We start from the raw sequence: 17,901 nt of genomic DNA, 5'->3' as shown, positions 1-17,901 counted from the left end.
TATATTTCAGCTTCTACCATCAGACAGTCTGGAGTACAAAGAGCTTTTTAGATAAACTCCCACTATTAAACAAATTAGAATGTTTCATAGCCTGATGTACAGCTGTCTAATACAGACTAAAGTAGCGCCAGTCCCCTTGATGCAGCCATGGCAGACAACCTCAGTGGCCACAGGGTCCCAGCCATGGACCAGGAGCCCACCTCATGATCCCACACGATTCTGAGAGCTTCTGCTAGTTAGCTGGAGCCCACACTTGAAATGAAATGATTCACTATCCTAGGTTTTATTTGTATAAAGTCTGTACCCAAATCTGTCCTAAATCGTATATGTCACTGGGTCATGTGTTTCTGAATGAAAGATAGTCACCGGTCTCTCAGTTCTTTCTTCCTCCCTCCCTCCCTCCCTTCTTTCCTTTCGTCATTTCCTTTTCTCTGAATATACCAGGCTGAATACAAACAACCATTATTTTTCAGTGCACTGAACATTAAACTATAAATTTTCAAATCCCCCATGATCTGGTGGCTGTCCCCTTCTCTTTTCCTATTAAACAAAGCCATTTTATGTATGGAAGTCTCCTTAAGACGTGTCTTCAATGTAGAGAGCTGTGCAATGTCTTGGTGAGTCACTAGGTGGCATCTACTGGAGGCACTAGGCAAACTATTCCACAAAGTGCTTTTTTAGAGCACTCCACAGTTTTCCATGTTGGCTGCCATTGTCTGGTGGGCGTGTTGGAGTTAATCCATTGCCATCTGTCTTTATTTTGTTAACTTACTCAGTCGGATGCCACAAATTGAGCTCTGCAAATGTCGGCTCTCCAGTACAGCAATTACGGAGTCTCTTTCTAAACAATATCACCACATGGCATTCTTTCTGCCTTTCATAGAGCTTGAAGTGTTCAGGCTCATTTTGACTTGTTTTGCTTATATGTCTCTTCATCTTCAAGGATTAAAAAAAAATTGGTCTAAACTCAAAGCCACAACAAGGCATGGTTTCTCTTTCCAAACTGAGAACATGCCAGTCAACATGTTCCTATTACATAAAAACCCCATGCAACATAGCAGGAGACGTGGGCTGTGCTCATACAAGCCAATCAGCACCACTACCTCCTTCGGGATGCAGGCACTCAGAATGCATTTTGTGGTTGTGGTTGATGTTGTCATTTTGATATGTGAAGAGTTGGTGGGTGGGGTGAAGCATGAAGAATATGATGGTAAGTAGAGAAGAAAGAAAGAAGAAAAGAGGAGGAAGAGCAAGCTGATATTTGAATGATATCCTTCCATTGCTATTCCAAAAGAGAGATGAATTAATAATCTCAACAGCCTAGAAATGATATTTGTTCTTCCATTGCTTGCTCATTCATTCATTCATTCATTATGTACTGAAGACCTGCTGTCTGTGTCAGGTACCATACTAGGTGCTCGAGATATAGGTAGGGTCAGTTTACCAAGAGTCACTGTTCTCTTAGAGCTTACAATTTGTAGGAAAACAGATATTAATTAAGTAACACAGGAGTGACGACTATGATGAGAAACACTCAGAGTGCTGCACAAGCACATAATGGGGGCCCTCACCTAGTCTGGGGATCTCTGAGGCAGGTACAGATGCAGGGGGTTTTGAAGTATCTTTCTTTTTATACTCCCATGTACTAAGTATTCTGCTTTCAATTAGCAGATGCTAGATTAGTATCTGGTGACTAACTATCAAGTTTTATTGGACATGGAGTGAGAAAGATTAAGCAAAAGGAGAACTGCAGGCCCTGATAAAGAGTCAAGAGCTTCTCCTACACGAGCATACATTTTAGCTCTCCCTGCTCCATTTGCCAGTCCCTTAGCTATGGCTTGTTTTTCCTCACAACTTCCTCCTTAATCACTTGTTTTTGCCCTTATTTCTTCACCAAAATTATATAAAGATCTCTTCCATCTTTCATTTTTATTTAAGTCCATTTTGTTCAAAAATTTAAAGTGCCAACCAACAAAAAGTGAATTAAACATCAACATAGTATATTGGTTACATTGCTTAGAGTAGTTCTTCATATTTCAGTCACTAAGCTTTAGAAAATATGAAGGAAAAAGCACCAATAAAAGAAAACCTCCTACCATGTTTATTTGTTTTCTCCATTGTATCACTGTACTTCCAGGAGTCGCTCTCATTTTAGTCCTCTCTGTGGCTATAAATAGAGAAAAGGGTGCCCATATCATGACGCACCGGTATATGAGTCAGACAAAAGCAGACCTACCACCCTGCAGTTTTTAGGAGCTGTAAGCCTCCTGGGTTTTTTTTGTAGGTTCTGGAATAGATGAACATTGCAGCAGTTTTATGTGGTCCCATTACTTTCCAGTGCATTTCTGAATGACCCACAGTCTCATGGGGCTTTATCTTGACACATATTTATTTGTTATTAAACACTTGAAGTCTGAGTCCTTTAAGGTTATTTTTTGGAAAATTGTACCAATGGGTAGTTTGAAGACCAATCCCAGCTGCAACAATATCACAAGAAAATTTTATTTTGCTTTTATTTGATTTTACCAAATTCCTCCCCGAGGTTGACTACAGGTTGGAAGGCTATCGTCCTCCATGAAGTGAGCTTCTCCTGTGTGAATGTCATAATGGTCAACAGGTTCTGGCAGGGCATCCTGGGAGAGAGGCTTGGTCTCTGTGTTGGGCCATGGGTAGAGCTGCATGCCCTCTTGCTCCCATGTCTCTGGGGCCTACCTATGCCATAGACCTGATGGGGTGGGAGGTGCAGAAGCCAATTGAGATGCAGAGGAAGAATAAACATTTCCAGAGCCATGTGTAAACACTGGAGAGCCAACCCCTTGTAGTGGTCACAGCTGTTACCATGGAAACCCCTGAGGGGGCTGCTGAAAGTCACTAGAAGCAGCCCTGGCAGTGTTCTTCCATTTTGACATCTCATTACACTTAGTACAACCAATCAAACTCATTCTTGGGACATTTACTTTTCTCAGCTTATATAAAATGAACCCTCTTATTTCTGCTCCTTTTATCCCATGTGACCTTTGCTCGACTCCTCTACAGACACTTGCTTTATTCCCCTTCATTTATTCATTAACCGAGGTCATAAAATCTTTGGTCTGAGAACCCTTTACCTTCTTTCTCTTCTCTTCTCTGAGACATTCCTCCACTTCCTTGTTTAGAGCTACAAGCTGTCTGGAAAAGATATAGTTTGGATTTAGCAAAAGCAGAGAGAAAACTAGTGTTGTTGATTTTTGGAATGCCTAGTATGCCCTTTGCAGGACCTGGTGCCTCAGTCCACCCCTACAATAACTCCACAAGGAAGTTGTGTCATTATCCTTTGTCCTTTTGTACAGTTGTTCTTTTTGCCTGAAGTTCTTTTTTTTTAAATATTTTATTTATTTTTAGAGAGAGAGAGGACAAGAAGGAGAAAAAAATGATGAAACACATTAATTGGTGGTTGCCTCTCGTGAGTCCCCTGTTGGGGACCTGGCCTGCAATCCAGGCATGTGCTCTGACTGGGAATCGAACTGGCAGCCCTTTAGTTTGCAGGCCAGCACTCAATCCTCTGAGCCACACCAGCGAGGGCTGACATTCTTTTCTTCTTCCCCATTCTCATCTTCCAAACTTCACTTCTTTTCAAACTCATTTCAACTGCCATTTCCTTTAACTCCCCAGGTCCCATGAATCTCTTTGTCTGAGTTCCTTGGCACTAATGTCATCCTATTAGATTACTAACCACATTGAGATACACAGCACAATTTAGAAATATTCCTACCCCTTAAAGTTGCCTTTGGGGTGCTAGAGGTTAACATGAAATCTCATCTATTTTAATATCCTAATATCACAGAGCCTAACTCATAGAGAGGGGCTTAAGAAATATTCATTTATCATATGACGGTTAGTTCCATACATTATCTCAGGCAGTTTCACAACTCTATAAGGCATGTTATTATCCCCACATCAGGGATGAGGAGAGTGAGGTTTAGAGAACTTAAATAAATTAGTGAGAACCAGGGGAGCAAAATTGAACCAGCAGAGACTGAACTCAGGGTCCACACTCTCCTCCATGGTCAGTCACCCTGTGTCTGTGGTGTGCCCTGCAGCTGCCACCAGACAACGAACAGAAAGGAGTTAAGTAAAATACGAGTACTCAAGGCTCAATACCAAGGTATCGCCCTCCCTTTCAAGTCGCTTCCCTACATATATCCATCACTTTTAACCAAGAAATTTTGTTTACTGTTCCAGCCCACAATTTGCCTGTTTTGCCTTCAGATGTTTACACCAGCCATTCTTCTGTATTTTGAACACCTGTTATATATCAGGAACTGAGCTGGGTTGTGGGAATACAAAGATTAAAGCTTCAGTCTCTGAAGCTCATAGATTAGTGGAGAGACGGCTGCGAGAGCAATTAGAGGGCACTATAATTGTGGGATGCAGTTCATAGGAAGGCCCAGGTTGCTATGGAAGCACATAGGATGTCCTCCTCCCACGTCTCCAGCAATCGTCTTTCAGCCCACTGGCTCCACTCCCTCTCCAGGGTGCTTTCGATGCCAGACCCTTCATTGTCTCCGTTTAGGCTCCCCTCCTCATGTATGCAATCAAATTGTTCTACATTTACCTGTAATTCAGATCCATTGATCTACCAAAAAAAAAAAATTTCTTTGAACTTGGCCTCTTCAACAGGTTAACTATAATAGGAAAGGAGACAAGAAGAGAAAGTAAACTTAGAGGAAGGGTATGCCTACCTGGAGAGAATATATCCCAGAGAGGAAAACAATTTGAATGAAAAGCATGGACAGCTTTTGTTGGACTCCACAATAATTATACTCTCTGGTGGTAGGAGGTTGTGCCCTGAAGAGAAAGGATCATATGCAACTCAGACTTGATCTACTAAACTTCTGTAGTCCAATGACTTTGTGGGGGCTCCTAACTGAGCAGCTTGTAGAGGTAGGGTGTTGTCTTCAAGCAGTGAGACTGACCGTGGAGCATGTAAGACACAGCCTCAGAACTCTGAGAAATACCAAAAGGGGTTAGGACTGTGAAAGAAAGACCCTGGTCCCATGGGGTACACAGCTGAGCAGACATTTAATCCTAGGAGTTAACAGCCTCATTCATGTGCAAGGCTAGTGAAGTCTGAGGAACACTCACACATAGCCTAGTTGTGGTTCTGTAATGATTTACCAATCAATTAAGAGGAAACAGTCTCCACAAGATGATCCCAGGAAAACAGAACAGCCAGCAAGGCTCACCCTGGCCTAGCTGATCCCACAAGCTTTCCCACCAACCTGCTGGAAAAACCGTGTCGTTCCAGCACCTGCATCCAAGACACCTGGTTAATATGAAAACATGCCAGCAACATCTATGGTTCAGCTTTCTTGCTCTCAGCTCTGGCATGTTCCTCTCTGGCTCGAAGCGCCTTTCACACCAGCCTTTGTTTCTCCACTCCAGTCACCTTTCCTTTGAACCAGCCAGTCTGGAGACTGAGGAAGCCTCTGTATTCCTAACAGTCCAAAGGATTGGGTCCTGGAAATTGGGCTGTGGATGTTCTCCTTGCCTAGTGCAGTCATTCTAGGGGCTCTCTAACATCAGGCAGTCTCCCACTCTCTGCAACGCCCTTGCCACAGGGAATGTCATTTTTTTGTCAACCATGTAACAGCATTAGGGGGTGGTAGGGAGAGGAGAAGTGTGGAAAGAAGAGAGGATGTCATGAATCACTAAACTCAACATAGCTTGGGGACAGAGATGCAGAGATTTGGTTACATAATTACATAAATCTAAATGCTGGGCTGTGCTTATTAAGTTTGCCTGTGCACTGAGCTAAGCAAATAGATTCCCCATCTCCACCAGAATAAAAACATGTTTTACCTGCATTATCTACTCTCTTTGACAAAGCCAGTGCATGGTTAGAGGAGAAAAAAACATAGGTGCAACCTTGCTCTCTCATTTCTCCCTGGCCAGGAGTTGACCTATTTAAACTTCTTAATACCTCACTTGTCAAATTTATCAGCCATGGCCTTTCATTGTTGATCGAAAGCTAACAGAGCTCTGCCTCTCCCTGTCAGTTAATACTATTTAGGAGACTGATAAGAAAATCAGCTTCAAAGGTTTTTCTGGAAAGCTCTATTTATAGAGGCATAGCTAGGTGACTGTAGACACTAACTATAAATAGTCTTTTGTTGTGTGAAATGGGTAGGGCCATGTTGTCACCATCTTGGACAGGAAGAAGACGCCTTCCACCTTCTATGGTCCTCACACTCATGTTTGCTATTGTGGCATATTATATGGCAAGCCAAATCAGTTAGAGGGTGTTTGATATGAACCCAATGTGGGGATGTGCCTAACAAATGGGACCACCTAAAGGATATGGGTTTAAGTAGCCTCTAAATACTTAGGGATCCAGGACACAGTCTCCTGAGATAAGCAGCTACCAGGATAAAATCACCAGTCCTGAGAAGACAGAATCTCAGTCCTCAAGTCTGGAATGTTCTTTCCCTATGACTGTCCTTGCCACCATAGTTCCAGAGCCCGTGAAGAGGATGGTCAGTGTGGCAGGACGATGTCCTGACTTTCTTCTGACTGGGCACAAGGGTCTATAATGCTTCATTTACAGTGAGTCATCACCTTGAGCACAGTGCACGTTCACACACCTGGGCCTTACACACACAAATGGGAGCCTTCCTAGGGTGGAGGAGGAAAAGACAGGAGCCAAGTGGTAAGAGAGGAAGAAAATAAACTGAGTAAGGTGTCCCAATTCTTCAAAACAAGCAAGAAGCAAACATGTAGAAAGGATTAAAGTGGATTACTTTCCCTCTTTCTCTCCCTATGCCAGGACTTTTCAGCATAAGTTTGGAAACTGTGTGAAGAAGAGAAAGGTGCACGCAGGTATGCATGCCACCTGATGTAGATGTGTATGCGTGTGCTGGTGCTTCTGGGCATGTGTGTGGAAACCTTTGTGATTCTGCAAACAGTATAAGTACTGCACATGTTATCCTAACCACAGAACAATTGCCAAACCCAGCTCTGATGGGAAAAGCCATTATTTTCCAAGAGTCAACAAGTACCCTGTTCTCATTCCAGTTCACCCTCTGGGAATCACTTAGCATAGTTGGGGGAAGGGAGGAGTGTAAAGTAATGAGATGGAATGGGACAAAAGAGAATTGTCATAATAAACATCCTGATGGGGAGGTCACTTAGTGCAGAAAAAATAGGACTCATTAGGAATGGTTGTGACTAGATCCCAGGTGGCCTTCTCAGAAAGCATCCTTCTGGCTTGTGCCAAGAAGTAGGAATGGGAGATGGAAGTGCTGGCTCTGTGGATGACCTCCAACCCTGACAGGGTGGCTTAGCGTGTGGTGCAGGTGGATTCATTGACAGGGAAATATTTCTTGGAACCAGGAACAGATTGATGCCAACTGATTGCACAATAACAGCTGGCCTGTACAGAGCTCTTATGCAATTACCAGAACCCTGTACTACTACTACTAATTTACATGACAAACATTTTATACCGTGTAATGAGAATAGCTCATGTTTATTCAAAGCCAAGTAGTGCTCTTTACATTCATTAATTTAATCTGTATGAGCTCTACGAAGTACATGTTATTGTCACCAGTCCCATTTTACAGAAGAGGAAACTTGATGCATTAGTAAGCTTCAGTAACTTCCCCAAAGCCTCTCACTGTATGTAAGAAAAATACAGCCAGAATTTAAACACAGGAAGGTTTTTTCAAATCCAACCCTCTTAGTCACTAAATGTGTATGGTTCCTATGTTTACTTATGTTACACTATACTGTAGCAGGCATTTGAAAAAAGCTAACAGAAATGGCCTGGTCCCTATCTTAAAGGGATTTATGGTCTAGGGGAGGGACAAACAATATTGCCTTCTGTCTTGAGCAAAATTTGGCCATTCAGGTGTTTTTGGTAACTATTGGCACACTCCTGAGGTTCGAAGTGCATAGGAAACTATAAATCTCCTCTCTTACAACCTTAAAAATGTTGGACTGTACTCTGCCAGACATATAGACCTGTACTGGCAATAAAGCACAAAAATAGCCATTCAACTTCTAGTAGTTTGGGGAAGACCTTCTCTGACCCTGGCAGTCCAGTGAACACGGTACATGAAAGGCAGGTGCTGGACAGACACCGTGATATTCTTAGGAGAGCATTAGGCAACTCTGGGTTGGCTTAGATAACATGCTCTTCTGTGAAGAGGACAGAGGACCAAGAGGTTAGGCCACTTTTTTATGTCTTATTCATGAAAAAGGGTGGAGCCTGTACAATATTCTTAACCAATCACCAGTCGTGACACTATCCATCACACCAAAGAAATGATTTCACTAAGGATATGGGGAGTGTTAAGTAACCCTTGCAGATGCTCATTCATGATCAACAACTCCCGTGCTGGTGAACCACCCTGGAAGTGTTTCCTGATTCAGTGCTCATGTCTCCCATTTCACAGATTCTGTCAGATGACCTCTGTGTGCCTAAAACCAGGTCCATTGAGTCATTTTGGTCTTAGTATGTCTTTCTCTAAAGGTACTTTGCTTTCACAGATAAAATAACTGAGAAAACATCCCATAATATAAGAAACATTGTAAGAACATGAATGCATGAAAGGCCCTCTACACCAAAGGGTAATTTGGAGGCAAATATGCTTTTTATGTGTTCATTTACTATTATATAAAAAGCATCTATTTTGTGTATGACTCATAGCAGATGCTCAATAAATGTGAGTTTCCTTCTCTGCATTACTATTGCATTTAATTCTCATAAAAAGCACTATGAGGAAATTACTATATTTTTTTTTTATTTTATAGATACTGAAATAAAAATTTAAAGAGTTTAAGTAACTTGAGTTCATGTGACTACAGGTGGCCTTTGGGCTCAAACTGGAATGCCCATGCCTTCTAGTATCCACACTGCCTCTCTAATCACATAATTAAGCTTTGCAGAAATTGCATTTACAAAACACTGTCATACATCCTATTTCATCAAATCCTCACAACGCTCCTATAACAGAGGATTACTATTTTCTTTATTTACAAGTGGAAGAAGCAGCTAGAGGAATTACACCAATTTGTCCAAGTTTTCGAAGGTTGTAAATGAGTCTATCAGAATTTGAACCTATGTCTTAACAATGTTCAAATCTTTGCTCTGTCCAAATCACACCATGTGGCATCTCAGCACAGAACCCATTGATGGCCAAAGGGCTGATGTGAACTGCACACCAGAGTACCCCATTCATGGACAGCAATGATCCATTTGGCTCATTGGGGTTCCAGAGCTGCCCTTAAATCCAATCTCAGCAGTGTGTGACAATCAATGTGTCTATAGCATTTCATAATGTGTCTATAGCAGTTCATAAAGTACCTATGTTCTAATTTTAAATGCAGCCACTGAATTCCACACTGCAGAACAAAAACAGGACAGCAATGTGACCATCTTTTTCAGGTTGACTAAGCCCAGCCTAAACCATATTCTTAGCTACTGCAATCAATCCCCACATCTCATGGAGACCACTTTCCTATGTGACACTTTGCATTTTTCTTGCCTCATTCAATTTTCCTGGGGCTACCTCAATACTTTTGAAATAGATTTGCTGTTTTATAATTATAAAATTGTATATGACTTTTAAAATTAGAACAGAACAGTACATAAGAAAATAACCATTAAGATGTAACTCATTTACAAAAATGTTAATATTAATATCATGTGATATATACATTTTTAAATGGCTATGTAATATTTTATCACATGTACATGTATGTCTGTACCATTATTTATGTATTAATGAATACTTGCTATTTGGATTGTTTTCAATGTATTTATAACATTTCAACGTAAATCCTTGAACATACATCTTTGTATACTTGTTTGATTTTCTAGAAATGAAATTGCTGTTCATGAGAGTATACTTTTTAAAGGTTTTTAATACATACTGATAAATTACCCTCCAGAAAACTTGAATCAGTTCGTAGTCTTACCAGCAGAACATAGAACTTTGCCAACAGTAAGCATTAGCAAATATTTTATCTTCAACAAGCTTTTAGAAGAAACAAATAACTTCATTTTTCACATTTCTCTCACTACTTATAAAGGTGAATACCTTTTTATTTCCTTGTGAGTAAGATGATAATATAACTTATTGTCCAATCAGTAGTGTTTTCTTTTAATTTATTTATTTTAGAGAGAGTGAGGAAAGAAGAAAGAGTTGTTTTACTTATTCATGCATTCATTTGTTGATTCTTGTATGTGTCTTGACCAAGGATTGAACCCGCCGCCTTGGTGTATCAGGCTGATGCTCTAACCAACTGAGCTACCCAGCAAGGGTAATTACAAGTGTTTTAAAAATACAAAGGAGGGCTAACCATAAGGAAACTAATGGGACTCATGGTCACATTACGTACTGGTTGTTTGCATTACTTTGTTTGAGAATTACTTCTTTGTAGCTTTTATTTCTCTATGGAGTTATCTGTTTTTAATGACTTAAAGATTGTTACATGCATGGTGAGTGCGGTTCAGTTGGTTGGAGCATTGTCCCGTAGACTGAAAGGTCAAGGGTCCAATTCTCCATCAGGGCATACACCTAGGTCAGGTTCAATCCTCCATCGGGCTAATCAATGGAGAGATATCTCCCTCCCTCTTTCTCTCTCTCTCCCCCTCCCTCCCTTCCTCCCTTTTCCCTCTCTCAAACCAATAGGCATGCCCTCAAGTGAGGATTAAACAGAAAGATCATATTACAATAATTATATTAACCTTTTGTAATTTATGTTAAATATATATTTCCCAGTAAATTGTTTATTTTTATTTTAATTATAAAAGTAATACAGAGACATAGTTTTATTTTAATTTGTTTCAGATTTTTTAATTAAACTTTTTGAGACAGTTATAGAATCCCATGCAATTCTAAGAAATGATGTACAGAGATCATTTTTACTCTTTACTCGGTTTCCTCCATAGTACCATTTTGTAAAATTGCAGTGCAATATCACAACCAGGCTATTGGATTAATAGAGTCAAGGTGCAAAACATTACAGAGACTGGAGTGAAGTGACCACAAGTCAAAGAATGGTGACTGTCACCAGATGCTGGAAGAGGCAAAAATGGATTACCCACTAAGGTTTCCAAGGGAGACCTCCTTGCCAGCACCTTTTTTTCTTTTTTTTTTTTTCTTTTTTTTTTTTAACAGCCTTCTGGCCTTTAGAACTTTGGAGAATAAACTTCTGTTGTTCTAAACCACCTAGTCTGTAATTCTTTTTAGCAGCCAAAGGAAACCAATAGAAAGCTATCTATCAAAATACATAATGAGACTCTTCTATTTTTAAGTAGTTTTTCTAACACTGCTCTGGTAGGAGCTTTTAGGGCTAGAGAAGGACCAACTCATTACTGGCAGGTGGAGGTAGAATACAGGTTCCCCCCTAGGCCTTTGTTGACAACTGAGGGAGGAGCTCCTTGTTATGGCTAGATGAGAACAAGAGTTCCTGCTCCCCATGGACTCCACAGACTCGTCAAGATGGGGATGGAGGGGAGTTTCTGCAGGCCACAGGAGCTGAAAATCCAGGTCCCCTACTGGCCTTTTCTGACTATGCCCCAGTGTGGGCATTGGAGGCACCTCAGCACAGCCTCACAAGGGTAGAGGTATAGGTTTTCTGGTTGGTCTTGGCTGGTATGGGTGGGAGTGGGGCTGGTCTTTTCCATCACAGAAATGTTTGGCTGAAGGAACAATTTTTGTCTGAAAGGTTTCTGTCTAGAGAAAGCAGGCTTTTCTTTTCTTTGCTTTTTTCATTATCTGCTCCTGTTGGCCTTTCTGCATTGCTGGCTTCCTCGGCTCCAAGTCTGGGGACTCATGACCATGTCATTTCTCAGGTCCTGAGGTGCCTAATAGGTCTGCCTTCTCCTCTCCATCTTTCAGAGACAGTTTTTCCAATGTTTGTTTTAGATATAATGTCTAGAGATCTTAGTTATCCTTGGCGGGGGATGGGGGAGGGAATCAGGAAAAGTGTATCTACTACATCTTCCTGGAAACAGAAGTTTGTTTTATTAAAAAATAATAATAATAGGACCTAAACCAAAACATCTAAGGGTCTCACTCCTCATGCTTTACCTTCATTCCACCCTCCATAAGTAACTAGTGGTTCTCTGAGTGTCTCTCTACTAGTAACATAATTCAAAGTAGAAGGCTCACACCCTCCACTTTAAATTGTGATTTAAGTTATTTTTTAATAGATAATAAATTTACTTAGATCTCATTTAAAAATTTTTTTAAAAACCCATATAGTGAAAAATCTTTTTCCCATTCAGATTTCTTCTTTCAGAAGCAACCAATGTTATTATTTTCTTGAATATCCTTCCAGATATATTTTAGTCATATATTCACAAATGTATTATGCCTCTTGGGGTCAAATGTATTGTAATTCACAATTATTGACTCCCTCATTTCCAATGAGAGAATTATTCATCCCTGCCTTTTGTCGTGCTTTCTGGGGGAAGGAGTATATCTACGCACCCTATAAACAGACTGAACCAAATACTCGCTTTAACCAATGAAATATGAGCAGCAGTCATGGATGTCAGTTCTAAGCAGAAGACTCAACGCCTTTGTGAAATTTAACTACCCTCTGACTCTTCTTCCTTCTATGAGAACAGATGTCCCAGGAACCTCTCCTTTTCCCAATGAGAAGTTTTGTGAAATGTGTCAGTAAATCCACAACCACTGTATTAGTTATCTATTGCTGCAGAGCAAATTACCCTAAAGTTTAATAGCATCTTAAAGTAAAAATATTTGCCACATAAATTGTTTTGTAATTTCACTAAATAAAAATACTACTGTCTCACAAAATTCCTGAGGGTCAGGAATTGGGAGCAGCTTAGGAAGGTGATTCTGGCTCAGAGTCTGAGGTGACTTCAGTCAAGCAGTCAGCTTGGTCTGTGGCAATCTGAAGGCTTGACTGGGGCTGGCTCCAAGAAGACTCATTCACCTGTCTGTTTGATGGAGGTCTGTCTCAGTTCCTCAACACAGGGAACTCTCCACAGGGTTGCTTAATATGACAGCTGGTTTCCTCCAAAGCCAGTGATCAAAGAAGGACATGCCATGTGTTCACAATGGAAACCACAGTGTCTTTAATAACCTAATCTCAGAAATCATCACTTCTTCAGTACCATATTGCTCGCATAGACCAAATATGGTACCATGTGAGAAGGAACTACACAAAGGTGTGCACACCAAGAAGCAAAAATCATTGGAGGCCATCTTGGAGGCTGGCAGCCACAGCCACAGACATGAGATATAAGCAAAACAATAAAACATTGTTTCAATATTTGGGCATTGTTTGTTGCCTCAACATACCATTTTTGTCATGTATAATGTGCACCATGTTTTGGGCCCAAACTTTCAGGAAAAAAATCTCTCATTTTAATTTTTTATTCAATTTTTTACTTATTTATATTTAGATACTTGTTTTTTGTATTATAAAGGAATTTTAGCATTTATTTTTTAACATATTATGGTACAAGAAATTTTATGTAATACATAATCTAAAAATACAAGAACAGACTCAAGGTATTTCAGGTAGTACCCATATATAACTTACACTCTTATTTTTCCCTCAAAAATTTGGGCACAAAAGTGTGCATCATAGATGGCAAAATATGGTAACCTATCAAAAGCTAACTAATACATTTATATATCTTTATAACCTTTGAACAATTTTTTTAACTCGATATTCTAAAAGATGAAGAATGAATACTTCTTACACTCTCTTTGGCTTTCTTGCACTACTGGCCATTTCCTGCGTTTAGTTATTTGAGGTTATTTTTTTAAGTTTTTCTATTGGTTATGTATTTAACTCTAAACTACATACTTGGATCTTGACCATTAGCTTTTGACAACATTGGCTTACTCCCTACTGTATAAAGTTAAGAAATTAATGCTTTTATGTTTCTTTTAACATCACTTGCTTCCAAACTTCCGTCAATGACACCATTATTTTTAAATGTTCAATGTTCTCTTTGCCTCCTCATATCTTCCTCTGCAAGCCATGTTGTTATCCTAAGAATTTACTAAGCTCCATCTCCACAGAGCATACGGCAAATGAAAAGTTCCCTGTGTCCATGCGGGAAACAAAAATGATCAGTGTTGAGGGGAGCAGTGGATTCGATGTTATCAAGCTTGACTCTGAGGGGAAGGACTGAAATCTGGAGAAATTCCTGACCCATGGTCACATGTATAATTGCTTTCAGATCCTTACCTGGGGCATTCTCCCCCTATGGCTGAATTTTCAAAGCTACCACAAATCAGGGGCATCAACCTCGGTGTTTACGCAAGAAGAGTCCCAATTCAAAGAGGAGAGCTGAGGAAAGGGGAGCTGGTTGAGCTTTTTTGACCAAGAAATTCTTTGTGTTCCTCAGCATTGTTGTAACTAGTTTTCCTGAATGGACCCAGCTACCCAGTGTGTATTTAATTCCTCTTCTCCAATACAGAGTGTCATAATGAGTTCTTTTTTGGTCTTTTACAAGTTGGGGTGACTGTGTAGGATCTCCAAATACAATACAGGACACTCAGTTTAATTTTAATTTCAAATAAACAATGAATTTTTGTATAGTATAAGTACATCTCAAATATTATGTAGGATATACTTACACTGAACAATTATTTATTGTTTATTTTAAATTCAAATTTAACTGAGCATTCTGCATTTTCACCTGCCAAATCTTGCAACTTTGCATGGGTGGGGCTGGGCTTCCTCTTACTAGCAGGAACAGAACAAATGAAGAGTCCCACATGGAAGCCCTGACCAAACCCAGACCATGAAGAACCCAAAAAGCCTGGTTATGCCAAGAGATATGTCTTGTAGAGGGACATCTACATGGGAGTTTTCCAAGTTTTCCTGGATAGCTCTCTCTCTCTGCTAGTCCATAAACTACCTTATACCCAAATTATTCCACATTTACTTCTCAGTCTATATACTATATATTAGTTTATATTCAGTACTTGTATTTGTTTTATTTTTGTACTTGCTGTCTTTCTCCAGCAGATCCAGATTCACTACTCATTGAGTGCCAAGTACGTGACAGTAAAACATGGTATCAGGTGCTTCCTCATACCCCACCTCCTTAACTTTACAACCCCCTGTGGGAAGCATCATTTATTACTATTGTTGCTTCCACTTTCCAGATGTGGAATGAGCTTCAAAGGGTCCCTGTAGGTGGATGGACTTATCAAGAAGGTACTGCTTAAGGCCCCATGATTAATAAGTGCCCTCTAAGATTTAAACTCATCCCTAAAGAAGAACTGTTCTTGGAATGCGCTGGAGGCCTCCCTGCTTCTCCATCTCCACCCACACTACCCACCACCCAACCTCCACCAAAGCCAGGTGCCCTCTCCCCACCCCCACTGGAACCTGGGAAAAAGAGAGAGGAGGGGACATTTCCTCCCATAGAGCTTCTGGAATTTGCTAATTTATTGATGGGGATCAATAAATTAGTCCATAAATACAAAGTTACAAAAGATGGACAAATCCTATTGTTGTCTTAAGAAGCAAATGGGCTGTGGTTTGCCCCCACAAGAACTCACTCAGCTTTTAGGGTATAACTTATATTGGCAAATGTGATCTGAATTCAAGCCATTGATATAGAAAGGAACTTGCACAAGGTACAACTTGGAGACTGTGCCTCTTTTTGCTTGAGTGTGGGTGCACGTGACTGTGGGCACCTTGCTCCTGCGTTCTACGATAATTTCAGCGGCATCAGGACGCCGGCATTGTTCCCGGCATTGTTCTTCTTTGACGAGAGTCAAGCTTAATCTCTGCATTTTACTGACAGAGAAAGCATGGGAGTTCTCACTGATTTCTATCTGTAGCATTTGTGCAGCTCAAGAGATTTGCAACTGCTTACAATCATTATTATTTTTCTTAATAGCATAAATGCCTATTAGCTCTCAGTTTTTCCTCTTGAGAAAGTGCTGAGGCTTACTTTACATCCTTCTGATTCTCTGAAAGAATCCAGAAAAGTGGAAACAAAAGAAAACCATTTAAATGAGTATCAGTCTAGAACCAAAAAATATCAGCTGGTTTAGGTCAAGCTTCAGGACTTAGTTTCTGCTGTGAATTACAGAAATAATGCAGGTATTGTGCCTTTTAGACTGAGGTAATATTCCATTTCAATCTGGTGGTTAGGAAAGAGGAACATCTTAGTCTGAAATCCTACCCATTAAAAAGACTGAAGAGAAATTCCTCCAAAACAAAATGAAATATGTATTGTTTAGGCAAGTGTTATGGCCAGATGACATTTCAATTCAAGCCCACTCTGCTTAATGCCTTCATTTCCTTCTCTGGAGGTTGAAATTGGCTTTCCCATCCCACAGGTTCAGAAGAAAACTCTCCTTTGCAGGCTGAGATGCCATTTTGGGCTTTGGAAGGGAAACAAATCATGTCATAGTCAAAGCTGTTACTGAGAACATCACGCTCTGAGCCTTACTGGCTTGGCTATAGTCAAAAGAATCAAACAAAGCTATTTGCCATGAATTTCATCACTCTGACTTGCCCAGCTGGGACCTCCCCCTACTCCTACCCTAATTCCATTCCCAATTCAAATGCCCAGAATTTGTTCCAGAAACAAGTTAAAATTCCTGCTACATTCAGATCTACAAACAATACAACTCTTTTTCCTTTTTCTTTTTTTAAGGAAAGAAATTTAGGTTGTGGGAAGATTCTAGGTAGACAGCTCCAGAGTGTATACCCCATGGGGAGAAGTGGGAGATAGAATGATCAGTTTGCAGGACTAGAGAATATACTTCAAGTGTAGGCCATGGAGCAAACTACATAATTGCCTTCCAGGGCAGAGAGGCCTGAAGGCCCTGTGCTTGGCTCTGACACCTGTCATCACTGTTGAGCGGTCCCAAGGGAGCTGGTCCTCTTAATAAAGACATTGGGTCCTTCCTGTTAAACTTTTGCCTCAAGGCCTGAACATAGGCACTTGTCCATTAAACTGTCAACTCCTTCACCCCTGAGGCAGATTAGGAATGCAGTAGTTGTCTTAGGTAATTGAGAAAATGCAAAGAATAATGTGTTTCCCCAAACAATGATATTTAAGAGTCCTTGGAAGGGGGAGGGGGAGTAGAGGAATGCACTAGCAGCTTCTATTACTTTTTTTTTTTTTTTTTTTTTAGAGAAAGACAGTTTTTGAGCTAGCAGGGGGGAACCTCTTTTTTTTTTTCCTTTTTGGAGTTTGTTTTTTGAAACAAACTCCAAAATGGCATTTTTTTTGAAAAGTGCCATTGGCTAGAATATTTTTTTTTCAGGAACCTCCAAGACAAAATACAGGGTCAGACAAAAAGTAGCTTTACAGTTTTGAGTATGCAAAACATAGTTTATTCTTGTACTATTATTTATTAATTATTATATTATTTTCCACACAAACAACTAAACCTACTTTTGCCCCATCCTATATAAAAGTCAGAACAGGGTAAGAATGAATATTAAAAAGGAACACCTTCCTGACCCTGTAGCTCAATTGGCTGAATGTCATCACACAAAGTGAAAGGTTGCCGGGTGGATTCCTGGTCACAGCACATGCCTGTCCCCAGCTGGGACATATGCTTGAGGATACCAATCGATTTTTCTCTCCCTCTTTTTCTTCCTACTTTCCCCTTTCTCTAAAAATAAATAAATAAAATCTTTTAAAAATTAAAAAAGAAGGAACACCTTAGCAGGCAGAAATATGGCATTTAATTGATTCTTGCTCAGACATAGAACCTGTGATTTGGGACAAATGACTTCATACCTCCGAGCTTTCTTTTCACTTCAACTCTGGGAAATGGGTACACTGTAATAAAGCCTACTTGATAGTGTGATTGTGAGCATAAAATAAAACATATAAAGTATACAGCACAGATCTTGACACGTAGTAGATACTTAGGAATAGTAACA

Source organism: Pteronotus mesoamericanus, unplaced genomic scaffold (genome assembly GCF_021234165.1).
Source record: "Pteronotus mesoamericanus isolate MK-2021 breed Mesoamerican mustached bat unplaced genomic scaffold, CSHL_Meso_final contig_94, whole genome shotgun sequence".
Lineage (NCBI taxonomy): Eukaryota > Metazoa > Chordata > Mammalia > Chiroptera > Mormoopidae > Pteronotus > Pteronotus mesoamericanus.
This window is presented reverse-complemented; position numbering follows the sequence as displayed.